The sequence below is a fragment of the Cricetulus griseus genome (assembly GCF_003668045.3).
Source record: "Cricetulus griseus strain 17A/GY chromosome 1 unlocalized genomic scaffold, alternate assembly CriGri-PICRH-1.0 chr1_0, whole genome shotgun sequence".
In the NCBI taxonomy this organism is placed as follows: Eukaryota; Metazoa; Chordata; class Mammalia; order Rodentia; family Cricetidae; genus Cricetulus; species Cricetulus griseus.
The window spans coordinates 242,871,011-242,895,111 of record NW_023276806.1 but is presented as its reverse complement, the minus strand read 5'-3'; the positions used below and the strand labels follow the sequence as shown (position 1 = coordinate 242,895,111).

At 36.9% G+C, this 24,101-nt stretch overlaps 1 protein-coding gene and 1 pseudogene across 6 annotated transcripts in view; one reads left to right on the top strand and one right to left on the bottom strand.

Annotated features, from left to right (window-relative positions):
* Marchf1 (membrane associated ring-CH-type finger 1) overlaps positions 1-21,300 on the bottom strand; it is a 630,089-nt gene extending 608,789 nt beyond the window's left edge. For 3 of the 6 annotated variants that reach the window (XM_035450825.1, XM_035450824.1, XM_035450836.1), the window contains exons 1-2: positions 18,370-21,300; positions 2,840-4,810 (exon numbers count right to left, since the gene is read on the bottom strand). The gene's annotated coding sequence lies outside the window, so the exon portion shown is untranslated. The remainder of the gene's footprint in view (positions 1-2,839; positions 4,811-18,369) is intronic. The other 3 variants (XM_035450829.1, XM_035450828.1, XM_035450822.1) reach the window with 2 other exon arrangements.
* On the top strand, positions 3,551-8,489 carry LOC100752915 (annotated as a pseudogene).
* Positions 21,301-24,101: the final 2,801 nt, after the last annotated feature.

The following is a 24,101-nucleotide window of genomic DNA, read 5'->3' as shown; positions in this document are numbered from 1 at the left end:
CTGGCCAGACAGCTCATTGTGAGTCTGTATTTTGTAGTGCATGCCCTTATATCCATGTAATGTGATCATAGTGGTTACAACATTGCTAACTTGGAAACACCTGGTCAATACACTTCATAGATTCTACAGTTTTCCATTTTCAGTTCATTTATTTATGACTTTGACATGCATCTTGAGTTCTTCAGTGTTACAAGCACTGAGAAGGAATCCAGATGGGAATAAATCAGGCAATGTTAAGCAAACCATCATGAGAGCAAATTAGCAAATACAAATTGTGGAAGCACCAATGAAGGGAAAACTTCTCAGTAACAATACATAGGAAAAGACAGCAATTTGCCATTGGGGTGGAAGTAGATTATGAATAATAGGGTACTTTAAGCAGAAAGTTAAAAATAGCAGTTCCCAGGTAGAGAGTTCACAGCAGAGCTTTCTGAGCTTGGTGGAATTTTGTCTGTGAAGCTCTACCATCAGAGAGCACTATGCTTGCAAAAGATATCATTAGTGTGGTAGAAAACAATAAAGAAAACCTGAGATGAGAATGAACAGGCTAGCAATGGCTGGAGTTCGGTGAGCTTTACTAAGACTCTAGAACTTAAGTGCAGGGGGCAGTATGGTGATGGTCTCATAGAGGGGATGACAGACTTTAATTACATCTATACAAGATCTTCTCTTCCATTATCCTGGTATGGATTCCACCCGTCATCCCCTACCCTTACTAAAACTGGGAAACAGGAGCTATATTCCAGGCTCATCCTTAAGAATCGAGAAGAAGGGTTAACAAAGTTATGGACAAATTGCAATAGCTAAACAATATTTACATTAGCCTTAGTGGCTTGATGCTTGTTTTTCTGCATAAGCCATGCACACAGCATATTTAATGACTGGTGGCATTCTACAAATAGTAAGATAGGAATAATTTCCTTCCGTTTTGTGGCTTTGATATGCTAAATATGTCTTTAATTCTGTATTTGTGAATATATACATATAAGGCTTAAGTGAAATTTTCCACTTGGCCTGGGAATGATTCCCTCAAGAGCCATGGCATATCTAACAAAACTGAAATATCAGGCATGAGAAATCCCCTTCAAGTTGTTGTCAAGGGAACCTAAGATTCTCCATAACATTAGAGACCAATGTTGTTTTACATTCTTACCTCCAAGATCCTGAAGGTTATTCCTCATTGCTGAAGACACTGCATTTTGGATACAGGACCTAGAGCTGGCTCTGACCTTAAAGCTTCCTCCCTAAGCTTTCATTGTATAAGAAGGTGCCATGCAAGCTTCCTAGGGAAGAAATCTATGAACTACAACAACAACCATCATGGCATAACAGCGCAATAGCGACACTCATACCTTGACAGTAACCAACATCTCTCTAGTTAGACTTAAGGCCCACTCAGCAAGAGATAAATAATATCTAGTATGGAGAACCTAGCCAGTTACCATAGTTAGTAAGGCCATTGATCTTGGAGAAGAACCTACAACTGTCACTTTGCTAAATCAATGTAATTGCTTGCTTCATTCTCAATGTTTATCTTTATACCTACAAGTAAATATAGCTCTTTTACCCTCAACAAAGAAACTTCTCTTTTACAATGGACAGAGAGGCTATTGTAGAAATCCACAACCAATCAAAACACAGAGAACAAGTGATCATATGGTTTCTAGATTCAACAGATACATCTACAACTCAACTCCTGCACCTAAGTTTCAGACAACATTGTGGATATGTGGGTATAAAGATTAAAAGAGCCAGAGGAACAGGATATACACTGTGGCTGTGAGATTCTGTTTCCTAGAAATGTCAAGGAGGCTATACACATGAAGACTCAACACCACATCTACTTAAATAAGACTGGACCAAAGGTGACATGCTAACATAGAAGGGAGAAATCTTGCATGACCCCAACCCAAGACAAATAACTATAGGCAAGAGAAATGCTAGGAAATAATCTTCCCCAGAAAAAGGCTTCCGATTTGTATTCATCACCAATCCCTTAGTTCTGAAACTATATACATAGTAACAATTAAATGAAATGAGGACAAAGGCCATGAACTGAAAGACAGCAAGGCAGGGATACATAGAAGGGCTGAAAGAAGGAAAGTGAAAGGGTAAAATCATGTAAATTATTTAATTTTAATTAAAAAATTTAAATGTGTCTTTAAGAATCCTCAGGTTTATTTGTATTTAACCTCAGAAGGAGCATAAGCCCCAGGAAAAGCCTCATGACTGAAGAGTTTGAATCTTCTCACAGCCAGACTAGAACATGGGCATACGCAAGCACACACTCTGGGACATGAGCAGTGTGTCTTCCCAGGGAATAGAAGTGTGTTGATTAAGAGGCCAGATCATGTCTGATCTTATGGGATGCTGCATTCTAAGTAGTGTGCCTGCAGAGGAACCAATGTTAAAACAAAAATATCTATGGAGATTTTGCAATGGCCAAACCACAATACAAAGAAACCTGTAATCACATTAATGTCCTTAATTCATCCAATTACATAAATACAGTATTATAAGTTGCTTTTCTCCTTTCCTTGTATCACTGCCTTTTCCTCTAAGACCAATGGTCTTCAGTGAACACATATGTATATCATTAGAATATTTTACTGATTTAAAAGGTATCTCTTAATTACTGAATGACCCCTAGAAGCAATATTCAATCTCATGGAATTGTAAATAACTTACAATTAACAGTGAAGAGAATCCAAATCAAAAAGAAAAATGTATTAAAAACCATAGTGGAAAATGATAGTAATTAGGTCTCATTGTATCTGAAAGGGAATATTTGGAAAACACAAATTTTTAGAAAAGTTGCAGAGAATTAAGTGTTTCTTACTTTTTTCTTGAAAGTTATTTGTCTTGAATAATGCAAAAGAATCTGTTGCCTTGTTTCACCATGTAAAGAAAAGTCACTGCCACACCACACTGGTTACCATCTGGGCAGAGATTAGAAAGTGGAAAGAGCATAAGCTGAATGATTGATGAGAAAACTGTGCCTTTTGCCTACATGTGAGAGAGGTTGTACCTTTACCAATAGCCATGAATTGGAGGGCACAATGACTTAAAGCTATAGAACATTTTAGAGTAGAATCTCATCACTTTGTACTGAGATTGCATCAATACTGCTTGACAGTCCATGAACAATAAAATAAAGCCAAAGAAAACAATTCAATGTTTTGTAAGGAATTTGAAATAAAGTAAACTTAAAGGTAAGCATTCCTAAGGGAATATAAAAAGTTCAAAAAAAAACCCTGAAGTTTTCAAATATCATGTTTAATAAATGATAGGTTTTTCCCTATAAATTTTGTCATAACAGAAATACATTTGTGGGGCTGAACCTTGACTGATCCTTTTTCATATACACAAAAGTATTTTGCAGGTGATCACAGATTTAAGTGGAATGTCCATTTGAGAAAATAAGCAGAAGGCCCTTGCTATTGACCCTTCTTGTACTCAAACATGGAATGACCAGTCTTGATTTTAAGAAAACTAACTAGTCCTGGGAATTACGGCTCCTTCCCAAATTCAAGTAAGCACCACAAGGTCTATGTCTGTGTGGATGGAGAATGGATGCACCGAGTGGACCATTGATGGTGGTTGTATTTACTATACACCAGAAAGTTCCAGAAGCTGTAACTATGGCAGAAATTCAACACAGACAAAAGAAAAGACTATGCACAATAAATGGGCACCTCCATGTAGTAAAATCTGCGATGTGAAGACCAGGGTCCAGCGTAGGTTGAGGAGTGGTGCTTGGATATTGGAGAAAAAAGCATAGAGACTCAGCAGAACTACAGTAATCAGGAACCACATCCATTTGAGAGCATCCATGACAGTGTGTGGTCACTTGCTCTCTTGCTTTTAGCTAGAGATCAACATTTTCCTGGTCTGTTCTCCAAAGCCTGAAGCTTGTATCAAATAAATTTTCTAAGCCCTCTCCTTTATGTCTATTGATTTTCTGCTAGTGGAGAGTTTGAGAAAGTAGTAGCAGGAAGAGGAAGAGTAGGGCCTCCTCTCTCACTGCTTGTAGGGTATTGCTATCAGCCAGGTTGTCGACCTTATGTGTGGCCCGAGACTTCAGGTACCTTTGTGATTTCTAAAGAGCACCATGTGATAAGGGCAACATACAGCCAAAAGGACAGCTGAGAATTCTTCTTGGTCTTTTATTTCATCACCCTTTCCTTTTTATTATCCTGGGATTAAAAGTTTCCAGGGATTTTAGAGAGACAGCTCTGTGGTTAAGGGCATTTGCTGCTCCTCCAGGAGACTTAAGCTTGGCTCCCCAAATCCATTCATGTATCTCCCAAGTTCTTGAAACTCCAACTCCAGGGGATACAACTCATTCTTCTGGTCTCCTTGGGTACCCCCACAAAAATAAATTCTAACATTTAATTTTAAAAAGACTTTCCAACAGTCTTTACTTCCAACTTGCTTCTCTATTAAGTCTTTGTAAAACTTTTCAAAGACATATTCTATATTGGTTTGACATATTTTAGGTTGATTTTGGTCTTTCTGGATGGATGATGATTGATACAAGTTGTGTCTTACTCAAAAAAAAAAAAAAGTTTACTCCACACTGTAAGGGCAAAGAAAAGATATGAGTATCTTACCTGTGTTAAAGTAAAACCATCAATACAACTCACTGAGCTGGGCAGTCTCCAAGCCACAGATTGATCCCTTACTTGCCTTTGTTGCTCTCTAACTGGGGTGAAATGGGAGACTTCATTTGCAGATGGAGTCATTGTCAGTGACCCTCACTGGTAAGCTTTATCATATAAACATGTGCTAATTCGGAGATAATAAAAGACTATATGGGGGAAAGCAATGATAAAAATGTGTTAAATATGTATATGAAATGCCAGGATGAAATTCATCATTTTGTACAACAAGCATATGCTATAAAATATAAATCAAACCATAACAGATGAAAATGGAGAAAATATAATTTCTGTGAGTTATTTCCATACAAGACCCATATCATAAGTGAGGGCACTGAGGACTCAATTTTGTTTGTGGTCATTGGCATAGTAACTGTCTCCAAGGAGACAGCAAATATTAACCTCCTTCCTCTGTCTCAGAAGAAAGAAGCATCTCAGCAAGATCATGGGCATTTGATCTCTGAAAAGCATTTCCAGTGACCCTTAACCACTTCTCACACCATCTTCTCTGCTGTAACACTTTCTATAGTAATGCTGGCAACTGACTCATTTGTCTAAAATCTCTTTAAAAATTCATCTTTTAGAGGAACTGTCAGATAGCCAAAGGAAGAAAAACACACATGCAGTTACATCTCTTTATCCTAAATGTCTTGGAAAACACCACTGTTAAACATCCCTTTGAATCTGAAAATCTCATTAGTTCTCATTAAACTTCCTGATCTAAGGTGAAAGGGTTTGCAATTCTAATAAGGAACAAGGAGGGGGAGAAAGAAAGCTTTACAAGTACTGGCAGCAGATTGAAAAAATAATTATGTGAACATTTAATTACTTGGAACTCAATTGCTAAGAAAGGAATGATCAAATTTAGTTAATTTTTCTATTAATAAAGCAGTCATTTCTTGGATTAGATTAATTACTGATCAAGAAAATATTTAAATTTTCATTACCCCGAGCTTAAGGCTGAGCTTATCCCTCTATTGTTACAGGTTTGGAAAAAGAAAGGATTTCTCTGTGGCCTGTGGGTGTCTCATTTGTAAAGCAGAGAGAACTACATTCCAGTCAGCTCTAGGAGTCTTTGTTGCTGTACAGGAAATCCCTGATGTCTAAAAGGTTTAGCATTTTTGCCTTTCCTGTGATCTACAAATGCCAATGACTATTGTGCCCCAAGAATATGTTAGCTTTAAACACATGTGATTGTAAATTACATGGAAGTAGCTCATAGAAGTCCTCTAGGATATACTTTTAAACATAACTAGTAGTATGGAAACAATTGCAGCAGGGGAAACTGCAGGCCTAGGAAGATCAATGGGTAACAGAAACCTATAGTTCAAGAACACTTCCTTTCCCTTCATTAACTACAATTAAATGTTCCAACTGCTCTGCTTACCAATTATTCTATTATGTTGAGTGAAACTCAGCTTGGACAAAACAGTATTTATACTTTATATGGTAGATATATATGTTACATATATACAGTATATTATATTACATAAAATTTATATATCATACTATATGTAGTATAATAATGCTATAATAGAATTATAACATATTTTATAGTTCTTTTTATCTTGATATTCTCAGTCAATCACATCAGTTGAAGATTTGGGGACAATTATCATGATCATATAACTAATTAGCTGAGATTTTATATGAACTTTAATTAGTTTAGCCTGAACTAAAATAAGACTTCATATAAAAGCAAAAAATTTAAGACATTTGTCAAGACAACAATCAAAACATGTTCTACACATTCATTCTTTCATACATCAAAAACTAAAAATTGAAAGCCCATATAAGTTTTATGTACAAGTCATGATATTCCTATTAGTGGCTAAGGAATGATACTGTGATTGTTATACAAAAAACAAACAAACAAACAAAAAGGTACATTAACAAATAGTCTCTTCGGCCACTAGTTACTTCATAACTCATTTACCAAATTAATTCTGACCCAAGCAAGTGGGAGCTCACTGACTCTAGACTCACAGCTGGGGAACCTGCGTGAGACTGAACTGGGCACCCCAAATGTGGGTGACAGTTGAGGGGCTTGGGCAGTTTATGGGGCCTCTTGTAGTAGATCAATACTTATCCACAGCATAGGAATGGACTTTGGGATACCATTTCACAAAAAGGGATACTCCCTGAGCCTAGACACACGGGGAAGGGCATAGGCCTTATTCCAAAGGCTATGACAGATTCTAAAGACCCCCCTCATGGAAGGCCTCACTCTCCCTGGGGAGCAGAAATGGTATGGGATAGGTAGCATGTTAGTGGGGGGCAGGCGAGTAGGGAAGGGAGAGGGAAATGGGATTGACATGCAATTTCTAATTTAAACAAAAAATTGGAGGAAAAAGCTCAGAAAAAGTTGTGGACAATGTATCTGTGTGTATATGTATATGTTTATGCATACATGCCCTTATGCTTGCATACATGTGGATGTGTGTGGATATTGATCCACAAGTGTGTGTGCTTATAAGGGCTAGATCTCAGCACCAGGAGTTTTCCCCAATCACTCTCTTGGTTTTTGAGGCAGCATCTGGTAATGAATTTGGCTCAGTTTTCTCCAGACTAGCTTGTCAGTGACCTTCAGCTATCTGCCAGTCTCCATTTCTCCACAACCAGAATTCCAGGTGCTCACCACCTTCACTCATTTATACATGGGTTCTGGACATTTGGAGTCAGATCCCCATATTTCATGACAAGCATTTTACCCGCTTACCCAACTCTCCAGACCCAGCATATCCTGGCGGTGTTATCCCAGATTAAGAGCTACTTACATCCCTAAAAGAATATATTTGTGATTGACTTCACAGTCACCAGCTTATCTAATGCCTTAAACCAGACACTGAGGTTTAAATAATGTAGAGAATTCTGTTTAGAAGAGATGTTACCAAAAGTAATGATGTTATTGCTCCCTAAGGCAATTACCAACTTCTAGGTAGCTAACTCTGCAAGTGAATCACAATGTTTTGTTCACACACAACTTTCCAAATGGATTGCTCAAATCCACATTTCTCACATGTAATTCAAACCAGGTTTAACATTTTATCTGCTCCTACTTTTTTACTGATTTGAATAAATAATTAATAAAATAAATCCATAATAATTAATAAATAATTACTACATAATTTCATTTTTGTGAAATTATATTTTTAACTTTAAAGAATTTGGATTTTTCTTAAAGGCACTGAATATTTTTGAATATTTTATTTTAACATGCCAGGTGTTAAATAAATAGAAATGAAGTGCAAATTATTTAACAAAAATAAAATGTCAATAAACATTGAATAGTATGCATTTGAAAGACATTTTAGGCCTTTAACCCATATTTTTCCAGTGTGTTTCTGGGTGGTGCAAGAGGCTGGAGGCCAGAGCACTGGCTCTGCTGTTGCTGACATGGAGACTCTGTCCCTTTCTTACTATTTCAATATCCCAACCTGAAGCTGAAGCCACCCTGGGTGCACATGCCACCAGCTATGATGGCGTATGCCCTGGTGGTAGTGTCTTACTTCAGTACCAGAGGAATAATCTTTTATGCTACTGTTAAACCTCGAAATATTGGCTCAATGATGGTGAACATGGGCATCAGAGACCAGTATCTTTCTTGGCTTACAGAATAAACAAACAGTGTATTATGAAAGGATTTGGGTCTAGCTTCCTATTATACACTGGGAAGTTGAGATTTCATAATCCTGCACCAAACCAATGCACCAAATATTCCATAACTTGGTAGGTTCCTTCTGCTCTTTATTGACTTTGTTCCTGCTGAGTTTCCTCATGGCTGCAGTGTTACTGAGAATGAAATTGCCTAGATACCTGATGGGCTAGTGCCTCTTGAGAATAAATCAGTGGATCCTGGATTTGCTCCTGTTAATGAAGTTTTAAAGGCTGAACCACTCTCTTGAGCAATGTGGAAAAGACTGAAGAACAAATTAAAAGCAGCATTGAATGACACATTAGCAAGCAATGAAAGCAAGGACTGGGATTCATGGTACCAGAGACAAGTCCATTACAGTATTTTTCCTCTCATGTCCTATTCTGATGTATCAACTGTGTTGTGTCATTTTTCTTCTTAGTTTTGTTTGTTTGTTTGTTTGAGACAGGGTTTCTCTGTGGCTTTGGAGGCTGTCCTGGAACTAGCTCTTGTAGACCAGGCTGGTCTGGTTCTTTTTCATTAGAGTAAGGAAAAATAGACAAAACAATATTCTAGGTTGGTTTTATTCCTAGTCTGGCAGCTGGGGAACCAACAAATGACTAAACCAGACCCCCGGAATGTGGTGTCAGCTAGGAGCACTGGGCCTCTGGCAGTGGAACCAGAATGTATCCCTCATGCATTAACGGATTTCAGGAACCCATTTCCTACAGAGGGATACTCCCTTAGCCTAGATACACAGGGAGGACCTTGCCCCAAATGACTTGACAGATTTTGATGATCCCTCATGGAAGATGTCACCCTCCCTGAGGAGTGGATGGGGGATGGGATGAAGAGGGACCCGTGTGGGGAATGGGAGGATGGGAGGGAGAGGAAATTGACACTGATATGTAAAATAAGGTTGTTTCTAATTTAAATCAATTTATATTAATACCCCTTTAGAGCTGATGGTGCAAGATGGTGGGAAGGTTATGGTAGGTATCTTCCACAAAGTTTCACATAGGACTGTTGTTTAAAAAGTTAGATGATCTGGGAAATTATGTAGGTATGTTTTGAGTCAATGTAATACATGAGGCAAGTATGGTTTGCTAGCACATTTTCCCAGGAGGATTAAATAAGAAGTGTTTACTGCCATTGTATTTTATACATGTACATTTGAATATAATCTGTCAACACCTTTGCTTTCTTTAGAACAGCAGTTGGTATTTTTAGCACTTAGATTTTAAGTCAATATGCACATTTTATTTCCTTCTGCCTTCCTGTTCATTTTATGCTTTATCTGTATGTGATTAATTTATGAGAAATAACTCCAAAGATATCATCATGGAAACCAGAGACATGGTTCTGCAGTTAAGATCACTTAACTTTGAGAGGACCTGGGTTCAGTTCCAAGTACTCACATCAGAAATTCACAACCACTTGTATTTCAGAGGATCCTATTTCCTGTTGGGTTACTCAATCACCTGCAAATACATGGTGCACATAGGCAAACATACATATGTTTCAATAAACATAAATATTTTAAAGGTATCACTAAATAAGGTGGCTTCATGCATGTGAAATATGTTTCATGTATGCTAGGAAGGAAAGTATATTGGACTGAAATGAAACTAACTCTATAAAGGGAAAAAGAGTCTCCCAGGACATACCTAAAATGATATCAGTGTATATGCATATAAAATATGCTCTGCTCAGACTTTGGTAGGCTTTGTAGTGTTTTCCACTAGCAATTCTACAGTGTTCCAAACAGTAAAATTGGAAATAGAGGGAAATAATAAGAGAGAAGGGAAACAGAGGGACAGAGAACTCATTTATAACAAAGGTCTAAGACAATAAACAAGAGTAGATTGTAGATTTTACTACTAGTTTTACAAATGAGGAATAATGACGGCTATTATTACACTGTCTTAAGAAAGTATTTGAACAATGTGCTACTTAACATATGAAAATAATATGTTAGTGAAGATCTCATAAGGAGTGTTGCTGAGTTGAACTAACCACAAAGTTTTAAAATACAAAATAATGAGAGAAAATGTTTATTTAAAGCAATACTGTTTCATTCTAGACAGGTCTATAGACAGACAGAGATGGATGTATAGAATATATATACATGTATATGTGATAGATGATAGACAAGAGACAAAGAGATATATGGCAAAACAATGGCTGTTACTGGCAACATTTGAAGACTTACACATTCAACATGCACCAAAAAGTCAAATTATTAAAATACAAGTGTAATGACATGAATGCATTGACTAGGCAAATAAAAAATATTGACCAAATTTTTATGAGTTTCAGGTCCTGCATGTCAGGGAAACAAAACAATGAAAAAAGCATTTAATTTGCATGTGGACAAACATACTATCATTTTATATTGCTTTCACATCATCCATTTGGATGATGTGAAATGGATGTCAACTATAATGTTTTTCTTTTTGGCTTCATGCCTGCCATACTGAGTTCAAGTCCCTTACGAATAAAAACATTGCTACCCCTTTGTAAAGGGGACAATTAGCAGTATTTCTCATAAAATTATTATCCTTTGCTAAAATTCATTGTTTTGTCATTATGATTTGAAAGAAAAGTTTATAAAATGGAAAAGTGTGTAACATATTCAAATAACTTTGTCAAATGCTTACTCTTTTGCCTATGATATTCAAATTACCTAAAATCTTGACAAAATGGATATTGCTGCAATGAGTTATTGTACTATGGGGGAGGGGTTTTGTTGTTATTTTGGGGGGGTATTTTTACAAAAAAATCTCTGAGTAGTCTAGGCTCTTTTTCTATCCTTTACTTTTGATAACAAAAGTTAATATTGATAAACATAACAGAAAAATTGTACTGTGACTTTGGCTTAAATATATCAGATGAAAAGTAGTGTATTTCTAAATTTAAAGTGCTCTTCCTGCCTCATAGGAGTTACTTGCCCTCTTGCCATGTTCCTCTGTCTACATGTTAGAATGGCTTAGAAATTTGGCAAGAAGAACAGATGTAGGTGAGAATGTGGAGAAACCAGGGTGCTCTCATAGGGCGAGTAGGAAAGGAAACAGCACAACCATGCTGAAACCAGCATTTGGCAGTTTGCCACACTTTAAAAATACTTCTAATTCTTCACTAAATTCATTGAGCATAAGCAGTTCTGGATTTCTTATCATTAGTTTCATAAATGACATTTCAGTGTAAATACACTTTTCTAGCTTCAAAGTTTCCTTATCCTGAATGGAATTCAGAGTCGTCCCACCTTGCAAAGTAGTAACTGATGACAATATTCTTACTACATGTTGATGGTGAATGGCAAGAACAGGAGAAGTTGTACACCATCAGTAGCTACGCAGTCATCAGCACATAATTGAATTTGCACAATCAACACAGTTCCACCCTCTCATGGTCCTAAATTCTGTAACTACATTTAACTATAGACCATTTGTCTAGTATTTGAGAACACACTTCCCTATGCGGTAATAGAAAGGTGAGCCAGTACAATTATCACATCATATGATATGTCACATGGCATCTATCAGCGTTATGTATAGTGACACACATGACAGAAGGATGATGTGCTGTGGAAATTGAAGCTGAGGACTCCAGGATGTGTGTTTTGTAGAAATGTAATCATGTGTAAGTCACTTAATCTTTCTGTAGAACAGTGTTATTACTTGGAAAAAAAGAAACATTAAGGGCACTTGCATTATGGGGAGGTTTTATGGTTAAATTACAGAGTGGAAAATACTGTGTGTACTCCTTTTAAATTTTTTATTTTGTACTTATGTGTATGTGTTTGTCTATGTGTATGTTTGTGCAAACATGTTCTATGCCCACAGAAGCCTAAAGAGGGTGTCATAACCACTGGAGATGGAATTACAAGAGGTTGTGAGACACTCAATGTTGGTGCTGAGAGGAAAACTTAAGTGTTCTAGAAGAGCACAAGGTGCTGTTAACCACTTAGTCATCTTTCCAGCCCCATCATAATATATGTTCCTAATATATGTTAACCTTCCATCATAAGTCCAACCAATTTATCAACTCCAAATATTAACAACTCAAGTAATCTCGATCTCACCGTGATTACAGTGTAATTTAGAGGCACGGGTTCTCCCACCCTTGTTGTGAAGTTTACTTTGTTATTGCTATATTCTACTTATTTCCTCCTATTAACTTAAAAAGAATCTAAATCTATCAGAGGAAAGCTGTAGAGAGAATGAAGCATACTGGTTACTCTAATTGGACTAAATGGGATGTTATAATAAATAGCTTCATTCTTGATTAATTATGGTTAACAGCCTTTGCTTTTCAAAGTTCATTTAGCAGTTAATGTGCTTGTGCAATCATTTGATATAGTATGGAGATTACTACAAAAATCAAAGATTGAATTACAGACAAAGCTATTGGGTTTAGGACAAAGAAAGTATGTTCTTAATCATATAAAGCCTGTTCAGAGTGAACTTAAGGTACATATTTCAGTTTTACATTTTTAAGCACTAAATTAAAAACATTGGCCGGGCGTTGGTGGCACATGCCTTTAATCCCAGCACTTGGGAGGCAGAGGCAGGTGGATCTCTGTGAGTTTGAGGCAAGCATGGTCTCCAGAGTGAGTGCCAGGATAAGCGCCAAAGCTACACAGAGAATCCCTGTTTTGAAAAACCAAAAAAAAAAAAAAAAAGGAGATAATTCATGGTAGTTAACAATATTAAATTGTGCAGGTAACAATTTTATTTTCTAGTGCCTGTAGTAAGAATTTTGTGAAAAATTTTAGTGTGATCAAGTGGATAAAACTTGTTGGTTTTCTTGTCAAGGGAAAGCAATTGTTTCTGGGGATAGTGGGATAAATAACAATTTTAACAATGATAAGAGAGAGGAAATAATAAAAGATGAAAGAATACAGCATCACCCCCCATAACTAATAAGTTTATAAAGAAAATGTGGTGCTTATGTCAAGAAAATAAGTAGACCCAGGATAGAGAATACCTCAGGTTTGAGAACATTTTTTAAAATGTGAGGACATCTTGTGCCTTGGGCAAATATGAGAGTAAGAAAGTTGATGAAGCATTAGCCTTGAACTTAAGGAGAAGGTATCTAATATGGTGCTGAAAAGTAGCATCAGAATCAGTCCACTGTACTGTGACACAACCTCTCACATGAAAGAAGAAGCATACGGGATGCATTCAACTGGAATCTTAAGATTTTCTTCACATGAGCTAACTTCTCAGTCTCATCCATGAGAAAGGTTGATCACCTTGCAAATGTAATGCCTCCTACTACTTTTTCATTGAGGACATCCAACAGGAGTTTTGGAAGAGAGTGCTGCCATTCAAACCATAGCTACAGCCCTTATTCACAGAGAGTAGGGCTGATAATTCTCCCTTCAACTTGTAAGGCTGATTACCTTTCCCTTGAATGGGACTATATGTAATGTTTCATTTTATAAGGTGGAGGTAGGTGTTGGCTACAGTTTTTGTAACTGGTCACTGGCCTTACCTGTGCAGCTTCCTTGTATGCTCTAGCTCTAGATTCCCCATTATGGGGGAAGTAATGCCAAATCATGAGCAACACAGCAAGCCTCAGAAGCTGGAGGCTGATAACCAGAGATACAGTGATCTTTCAGCAAAGGGGAACCTAGCCTCAGTTTACCTCAAAAGTATACCTCATGCTGGGGGGCATTTGCACTAAAAGTGCTTAGCCAGAACCACCACCTAAGATACTTCTGAGTTATTTTAATTGCTAAATTGTTATAGGGCAGTAAATGGTATTTGCTGTTATTGCATATTTGGGTAAATAAGCTTGTTTCTAATTTAAAATAGGTCTAATTACAATTATAAAAAATGTTTAAACATAATCTGTGTTTTGTGTCTAATTCAATGAATTGTGAGAAAATGGTGAATTATTCATTAAAATACGTTTAGTATTATCATGTCATGGTTTCCAACAAGAAGGAACCCAGACAAGACTCTTAGCAATAATAAAAAAAGGATGCCTGAATGGACCTACCCCTGTAATCAGATTAATGAATTCACCAGCTATCATCACAGAGCCCTCATTGATGGCACCACACACACAGATCCACAACCAGGAATCAGCCTGAACTCTAGGAATTCAATAGAAAAGAAGGGAAAAATAATTGCAAGGGAGATCAATATCACTGTGGATAAATACACAGAGACAGTTGAACCAAGCTTGTAAAAAGTCATGAACTCCAGACTTACAACTGTGGAGACCCCAAAGGACTGAACTCCCTTATGTGGGAGACAGTAGAAAAGCTTGGAAGATCAGAGGGGTCTCTGGCAGTAGGACAACAATGCAAACCTGGTACATAAACTAGCAGGTTGGAGCACATTCCTTAGGGTGGGAAGCCATGATTAGTGGCAGTAGGACTGTGATATAATCCCAGTACATGAGCTAGCTTGTTGGAGCCCACTCCCCATGTTGGGAAGCCATACTCAGTCTTGATGCATGGGACAGGGGCATGGTCATGTCCCAACCTACTGTGCCAGACTACGTTGACTCCTCATGGGAGCACTTACCTGTGAGGAGTAGTGGACTGAGGGTGGTCTGAGGGTTGGTGAGGGGGGGCTGGGAGGAGGTAAGGGGGTGGGAGGAGACAAGGGTTTGGAGGAGGAATGGGAAGGAGAACTGTGTTTGGAATGTAAAATGAAATCAAAAAATAAAAAGTGATTCCTAGAACATTAGAGTAACCCTACATCTGAAAGCATTTCTTCTTAGAAGTGTGGTAGTACCACACATATAAAAATAGGTATGATGTTGAGCTCTGCTCTCTATAAGCACTTCAAAGATAAATGTGAGTGCATGTATGTGTGTGTGTTCGTATGCACATAGTTAACACATCTTTTTACTTTGGCAGATATATGAGCACTCTAATGTGTTTGACACACTTGTTCCTAATAGGGAGACATGAATAAATGGTAAACAGGTGTAGGCATTTTGATATGAATTGGAACACAAAGAGATGAGAATGAAAAATAATTTAGAGCAAGATACACCTTCTCAAGCCAAATCATACATGAATAGTCATCATTAGACTCTTGAAGTAATATGTTTTGTCTATGCAGTTTTCTTTGAAACTCTAGTATTATAGGTCATAGCCAATGGCAAATGATAGTAATGTATGTTGACAGGAGAATAAGGTCTTAAATCTATTACCAACCCTGTTGTCAGGACCTTATAAGTAATTATTGAAACATACTTACTTAGACCTTGTCATATCATCAATAAATATCATGAATCAATTCCAATAAAGATATTATGAAATGCCTAGTGGCATGACTGACCAGTAAGAAAATTTTAAAATAAATCATAATATTGTTGCAATTGCATAATATCTGATCTTAAGCAAAGAGGGTAACCTCTCACATAGGGAGTCTGCTTAGCTCACAAAGAACAAAGTCAGCACTAATTTAAGGAAAACCTAATTTTAATCAAGCAATATCATTTTGCTTCATCATCTTTTGGTACCGATCACAGTCTTCATTGGAATGCTGAACAAAAGTGATTGCTAATTTTGAAAGTTAATATAAAAATGTATCATTCTACATTTATGCCCATTGCTATAAAACACACTTTGTCAAATGATTAAATATTGTTCTTATTACTCCAGTTGATATCTGTGTGATCATGAGGTCATATAATATCCATAATGACAATAGAATTAATGAAGTCAAGTACCCACTATAAAATGACTATAAAATGACAATTAACAGTATAAAACAGATCAGGCACAGCAACATTAACATCATCAATGGTACTAATTATTTCAATACAAATATCTGCCTCATACCCTGAAAGTAGCAGTACTATTTCTGATCCACAAATTCACCTTGGCCTATATATACAGACACCCATTGATATACAAAATCTGATAGTAATGTGTTCACTATGTGGTTATTCCACTGAGCTATGAAAACTAAGCTTAATATAATTAATTAAAATCCATAGATTGAATGATATGTCAGAACTACAGTGTGTTACATCATATAGCAAAATGAGAATATATTATGGCAAATAACTAATACATTGCCCATGATGGTCAGGATGTTATTTATTTATGAGGTAGCCAACTGGTAGGCAAGTAGAGCAAGCCAAAACAGCAGGGAAAAGAGAGCTACTATGTGTGTTCCCTATCTCTTTAAACCTTTTCCATGTCACCCTGACATCACCTTGACAACACCCTGGTGGATGTGGTCAGGCACATCTGCAGCCAGCCCTTAGGAGGCATGATTATAGTGTCTCCCTACAAGAATGTAAGTTACTCTTTGTATGAATGATGAAAGACTACTAACCCAATCTTATGTGCATGTAACTGTAACTGTGTGTTCAATTTTAGTGACAAGAGTAACAGCCCTGGTAACCTCATTTTAGCACACCAACTCAGACTTTGATGCAGACATCACTTTGGTCTGTTGTGGGTTCACTGCCTGGGTGAATAGATTTGAGTATACCATGTTTTCTTAGGAAGTTTCACAAAGCAAAATTCCCTGATTAAATTTGTGTCATTTGTTTTTTTCAAAGTATTTAACTTATAAAACTTTATTATTGTAGAATGAAAGACAGAACTGAGCAATATAAAGGATTATCAGCATTCTCTTTTAATAACCCATTTACATTTGGACTATTTTTGTTCTTAGTCAACTCCGGCTCTCCATAAAAGCTCATTTTCTGCATAATCCCTGCAAACACTGAGTTATCAGATACTGAACTACTGGTTAGGTTCCCAAGAACATAGTGCCACAGCATTGCTATCAACCAGTCAATACATAACCTGACTTGTTTGTATGTTTCTGTTGAAATATACCTAAATTACGTCGACATAGATTACTGTTTCATTAACACTGACTTTAGAGTTAATAGCTCTATGTAGAGAGCAAGTGTAGACCATCATTTTATTTAGATCACACTGGTTAGTTAGGGTTTCTATTGCTGTGCTAAAGCCACAAACAGCTTGGGGAAGAAAGGGTTTATTTCAGTTTACAACTCTCAGGTCATACTCCATTGCTGAGAAAATCAGGGCAGGAACTCAAACAGGGAAGAATCTTAGTGGCAGGATTCAATGCAGAAACCATGGAGACTTGCTGCATAGAGAATTGTTTTACCTAGCTTTCTCAGCCTGCCACATTATACCACCCAGGACCACCAGCTGAGGGATGGCACTATCCACAATGATCTGGGCCTTCCTATATCAAACATCAATTAAAAAATATGTTCCGCATGCTTATCTAAAGTGATTATACTTGGGTCGACATAATACTTAAACAGCATACACCACAACTTTCCTGTACTTAGACATGTTAGATGGTAACTCAAAGCTATACTTCATCATTTTACATAGTGCAATCACCAACTCAAAGCACAAAAATGTGGTCAGAACGGCACTAAACAAGCCACAGAATATATTTCTGTCACTAGATGCAAGTATGTTGGTTTGACCTTAGCTATGAATTTGTGCATGAGCAACTCAACTACTTTGCTACTTCATGCATTGAAGATCCAAGTATTGACTTTTGGGGTTATAAATACATTTTAGAAAGTACTTGAATTTGCAAAGACAGGATCTAAGAATAATGGGGATTGATTAGATGCAGTTCAGAAGATTGATACACCTTATTTAAAACAAATTTCAAACCATGGCCTTGAAATTTATGTGTCATAAGTTTTCTAAAATGAATATCCAATACATTCCTGACAACACATTCTCAGTTAGAACCTCCATCTATTTCATTCAACACTTTCTATCTCTGCACACCAGTAAATCCTCCATCCTCCTACTTCACAATCCCTCCTGTGGCTCTTCACATTTCAAAATCCAAGCATCTCCTTCTAGTAGAGTCAACTCCCAAATGTCCCCACAACATTTTCATCGATCTGCCATGCTCTACTCTTTATTTTCATTTTATTTTGTTCTCAAGTCTTTTAATAAAACATATGATCTGACAGCCTGATTTCATTCTCCTACAAGTCTTAATGCTTTTAAAAAAGAACCATGCTTTTTCATCCAAAGTCCAGGTAAAACAGTATTCTTCACTGATAGGAGAAACTTCTTACCTGAAGAAACTGATGTATTAGTCTTAGATCATGAAGCAGTTACAACTACTGTTTCTCTCCTTTGTTACCATTCTGTTTGGTGTTGTGATGATTTCTCTTTCAATCCTTATTGTTATTTATTGAAATTTATATTTATTTTATATACATTTCCAAAGCTAAAGGAAGGATAAATTTGATGAAACCCCACAGTAAGAAATATTTTGTATCATGATTTATCTATTATGATATACAAGTTTTACATTCAACATAAACACACACAGTGGGGAGGAGAGCGAAGGAATTGAGTGGAGCAGAGAGAGAGAGAGAGAGAGAGAGAGAGAGAGAGAGAGAGAACATGAAAATAGACAAACCAAAAGAATTTAAATAATTTTCCCTTTATTTATAAAAAATAATGTTAATTTCTTTCCTATTAAATTATATATTTTAAATAATGCTCCTCAAAAAGTGTTTCTTGGAACTGAGGCTATGCCTCAATATTAGTGCATTTGTGAAACAAACCCTAAATTTGATTCCTAACACCACAAAAAAGTGATTTAGGGATGGTAAGAAGATGGTTCTGAGTGGGAAGCATTTGCTGTGCATGAGAACTAGAGCCTGGATCCCCATACCCATGTATAGCTTGGCCAGTGGGCAGTATGAACCCAGATGCTCCTATGGCCATAGAAGCAGAGAGTCATGTCGTAGGGGCAGAGACAGGAGAATCCCAAGGTTCTTGAAAGTCAAGTACCCAGTCTTCACAGCAACACCATGACCCTATCTTAAAAAATGTGAAAGGCAAGGACCATCAACCCTCTAGCCACCAAACATGTGCCATGGCAAATGAGCATCCACATGTTTGTGCTTCTCTATGTTCTTGAGCTGTCCTTAAATGCAAAGTATCACTTTAGCTAACAGAGAAAGAAGCCTAAAATCTGCTAAAAACAAAACATGAAACAATTGTGGGTTTCAGTCAAGTCATTATTTTAAAAGTATTAAAAGGAGGATGTGCGTGCGTGCGTGTGTAGCCTATCATCTCTGTCAGAAAAAAAAAAATGTTGAAAACTATATTGGAAGCAATGAACTACTGATTCGTGTGACATATTTTAAGGGACAGTCAAGAAATTTTAAAACCATTGATTGTTTTTATTTTTTAAGACAGGGTATCTCTGTGTAGCTCTGGCTATCTGGGAACTCTCTCTGTTGACTATTGAATTATCCACACATGTAAAACAACAGTTGCTATATGAAAGTTAAGAACAAATGAATAAAACTGGCTTAATGGTCCCAAATTACTACATAGATGCATATTATAAACTCAAAATAGGAATTTTTACAGAACAATTTAGCTGAAAAATTACACCAACTTTGGCAATTTAAAAGTGTTTTCCAATTTTTATAAGAGTACTTAGCCTTTCTTCAAAGTGGCTGATTTTTCTTAAGTAATTTTTAAATTTAACTCAAAGCAAATTCAGAAAACCCTAAAATCATACAACCTATTTATCTCTATATATTTAGCTATGTTATACTGTGATAGTATGTGTTTTTGTGAGGGAATGTGCATGTGAGTGCAGGTTCCTGTGAAGACCAGAAGAAGGTATCAAGTCTCCTAGAGATGGAGTTAGACTTGAACTGCCTAAGGTGGATACCAGAACCACACTGGATACTCTGCAAGAGTAGTACATCCTCTTAACTGATGACTCTGGACTGAGAGCAGGGAAACCTGCATATGACCAAACTAGCCCTCTGAATGTGGGTGACAGTAGTGTGGCTTGGGCAGTGTGTAGGGCCACTGGCAGTGGAACCATGATTTATCCCTAGTGCTTGAACTGGCTTTTTGGAGCCCATTCCCTATGGAGGGATACATTGCTTAGCCTAGTATAGTGGGGAGGGCCTTGATCCTGCCTCAAAGTAAGGTGCTAGAGTTCCTTGACTCCCCATAGGAAGCCTCATTCACTATGAGGTGTGGATAGGGGGTGGGGTGGGGAAAAGAGGGGGGATAAGGAGGAGGGGGGATGGAAACTGGGATTGGTATGTAAAATGAGAAAAGATTGTTTTAAAAAAAAGTGATTTTAAAAAAAAGGCCAGGCAAAGCAACAACAAAAATCTCTTAAAAAAAAAGACCCCCCCAATTTGGTTTCATCAGGGTTCTTTAAATAAAAAGAAATACACACACACACACACACACACACACACACACACACACACACACACACACACACACATTCAAGCATATCCTATAGAGCCTCTTAATCATGTGGTTTGATACTGACATGACAGTAGTTATTTCTTGACATCTTTGATTTCCCTTCTTGTTTACAAAGTGTTCAGTTTTTTTTTTTTTTTCAGGAAGCAGTATATTATGAGTGATTCAGCCTGCCTTGAACATGAATAAATGCTTAGAAAAAAAATGTGAAAATGTCTTGTACTGAGAAATTTTGTTCATCCAGGTCTCCAACATTTCCAATAAAATAAAAACCATGACCTCTCAAGCAAGTGTTGACGTTAATATACACTCTTGAGACCATGACTCCTCACAGTATTTTTAAATGTGTGTATATATAAATTCTTCTTCCTCTTTAGCAATTTCACAGAACTGAACACTGATTTCATCAAGGTGCATCTTAGAAATGCAGATTTGTTCCAGATTATCACAATAAAGTAAACAAAGTAATAAAATGGATCACATGAACTGTTTTTTTTCCTGGAACATATAAAAATGTGTTTATGTGATACTACAGCCCATCTAATGTAGAATAACATTATTTACAAAATAGCAATACATAGATCTTAATTAGGAAATACTGCAGCCATGAAAAGTGCATGCGACCATTTTAGCCTTCATGGAGTGTGTGTGTGTGTGGGGCGGGTATCTCCATAAGGATACCTGTTAAGATAAATCTTTCTGCCAAAAGCCGCCTGAGCCCTACCGCCATGTGTGCGGTCTCTGCCAGCCACCTGAGTTCTGTTGCCGTGTGGAAGGAACAAAATAATACAGAGACATATTAGGTACAATGCTGCTTGGCCAATGACTAGGATTCTCATCTGTTAGCTCAGTCTTAATTATCATACATATCTACTTTATAAGACTTATCTTATCAGATGCCTTATTGGAGTCCCTCCTTGCCGGTGGATCATATTGCACTGCTGGAGGAGGAAGAGGAAAAAGGGTTCACTTCCTATTTCCTCACTTAGATATGAGTCTCCTTGCTATGTCACTTCCTGCCTGGATCACCACTTATCTACTACATGTCCCAGAATCCTCTTTGACTCCCAGTCCTGTCTAACTTGCTGCCATTGGCCAAACAGAACTTTATTTAACAATCAATCAGATAAATATACACAGTACATTCCCCATCAGATACCCCCATTTCTTGAGAGACATGATTGCTGAAAGTTGAGTGGCTGTGATTATTTCTTAAAACACATCTGGAATAACATCTGTTGTATCATTTTACTTTCTTTTACATAACATTTCTCTGTAGCATTCCCCAATGTTGGACATTATTTTAACCATAATATAACATCTTTTAAAAATGTAGTCAATCAGTTCTACCATTGCTTTATCAACTAAGTTCAGGCATTCTCCAAATTCTCTGTTGTCACTTCAGGAATGTTCCCATCATCTCAGTAAATCTGTCTTTCACATGAGGCTGTAACAATTCAGTTATATCTCAGGCTCCTTTTCTCACTTTAGTTCTCTTATTACCTCCACTACCATCTGCATGGTTTCTTCCATCAATGTTTCTTCCATCAAAGCCCTTAAGTCCCCCCTAATGGTTGCAATCAACATTTTACAGTGAAATTTATTCTCTTATGATGTGAATGCATTGCAGAAATCTTATATCCTTGTAGTTCTAGCACAATGGAAGGCTGGGGTACATGTATGATTTTGGTCATTTTGAAATCAACTTTTTAAAAATGCCCATTTATGTTGAGATTTTTTTGCTCTTCCATAATCATAAATGTCCTTCAGGGTACCTAAAGCAATGGATAATTTACAGGAAGATTTTCAATGTACTTTTTTGCAATCCATAAATGGAATCAGTATCTATATTAGCTGTGGCTCAAGACATATATTTCTTAATAAGACTTGAAAATAAAATTGTGCCTTGGTTTCATCCTCTAATAACAGGCATTAAAATACTATTTATATTATTGCTTAATGTTGTTTAATAATATGTCTGGCCTGTTGAGTGAAGAGGTGTATTGTCTTGGGGTAGCAGTTATTTTGAAAGGAATATATTTCTCCCTAAGAACTGGATCTTAGAAGTTGGCAATAACAATGAAAGAAAAGGGCATGAATTTGAAAGAGATTGGAGGAGTATGTGGGATGTTTAAATGAGGGGATTTTTTAAAGAAAATCATCTTACCACAAGCATTTCTTTCCCCCTTTCTTGCATGGATACACATATGTATAACTATAGTAAGAGAGTATCTTTATTTTATGTATTCACCACATGGTTAAAGCTACTCATTAATTACATAAATGTTTACTGAAGACTTTCTGGGTGTTATTCATTGAGAAGGACACAAGTCCTACAGGATGAAAATGATAGCCTTTCTTATCTCAAGGACTGCATGGCATGATGACTTAGACATATGACTTAGAATCAGAAAACCTGAGGTCATTCCCTAGCCAGTTGTGAGATTACATGTTGCTTTATCTGTCTCCTTAAAATTATTCTCATGTCGCCGGGCATTGGTGGCATACGCCTTTAACCCCAGCACTTGGGAGGCAGAGGCAGGCAGATCTCTGGATCAGCCTGGTCTATAAGAGATAGTTCTAGGACAGCCTCCAAAGCCACAGAGAAACCCTGTCTCAAAAATAAAAAAAAATAAATTATTCTCATGTCAAAAATTCTAGAATGGTGTTAGTATCATATATCAACAATAAACAATTCTCAAGGGAATGATCAATAATTGTCAGTATGTAGGAATAGATTCTGCAATATTTGCTTTGCTTTGGAAGAATTTCTAATGTCTTTAAGAGATTACTTCTCATGAAGATATTAGCATCTAAGGATGTTTTCAGGGCCGGTTCCAATGGGAAGCGGTACTTCTCCATTTCTCTCTCTATGCCTGTGTTGCATGCTTCCAGATGGTCACCCCAAGATTTCTCCCACACAACTTCTCATTTTCAGCAAGTTATCTCATCCTGCTCCTACTGCCCCTGAGTTCCATAAGATATCTGTGTTCCTCACTATGGTGACTTTGGTGAGAATGTCCCAAATAGACTAATATATTTGAATGCTTAGAAAAGGTAGTGAAACTCTTTTTGAAGGATTAGGAGGTGTGGCCTTGCTGGAGTAGGCAAGTATTAATCTCTCTCCTTTCTCTTCTACCCTATTTCTCTCTCTCTGCTGGCTTCCTATGGATCAGCATGTTCTCAGCTACTGTTCCATTGCCATGCCTGCCAGCCTCCCACCATGATGGTCATGAACTAACCTTCTGAAACTATAAACAAGTCCCCAGTTAAATGCTTTATTGTATGAATTGCCTTGGTCATGTAGTTTCTTCACAGCAACAGAACAGTAACTAAGACAATCATTTTTAGGGTGCACAAACCACTTTCCCAAGAAATTGAAGAGACATAATAGAAGTCTTTATTTTCCTTTTTATGTTAATGTGTTTGGTAAAAAAAAAAGTTTTCAGTTTCTATTTTAGCTCAGTGATCACTCATGCTAATTCAAGTTTTCTTCCCAATAGTTTCACTCCTTTATCTAGTATAGTTGCTATGACTTTGATATTTTGTC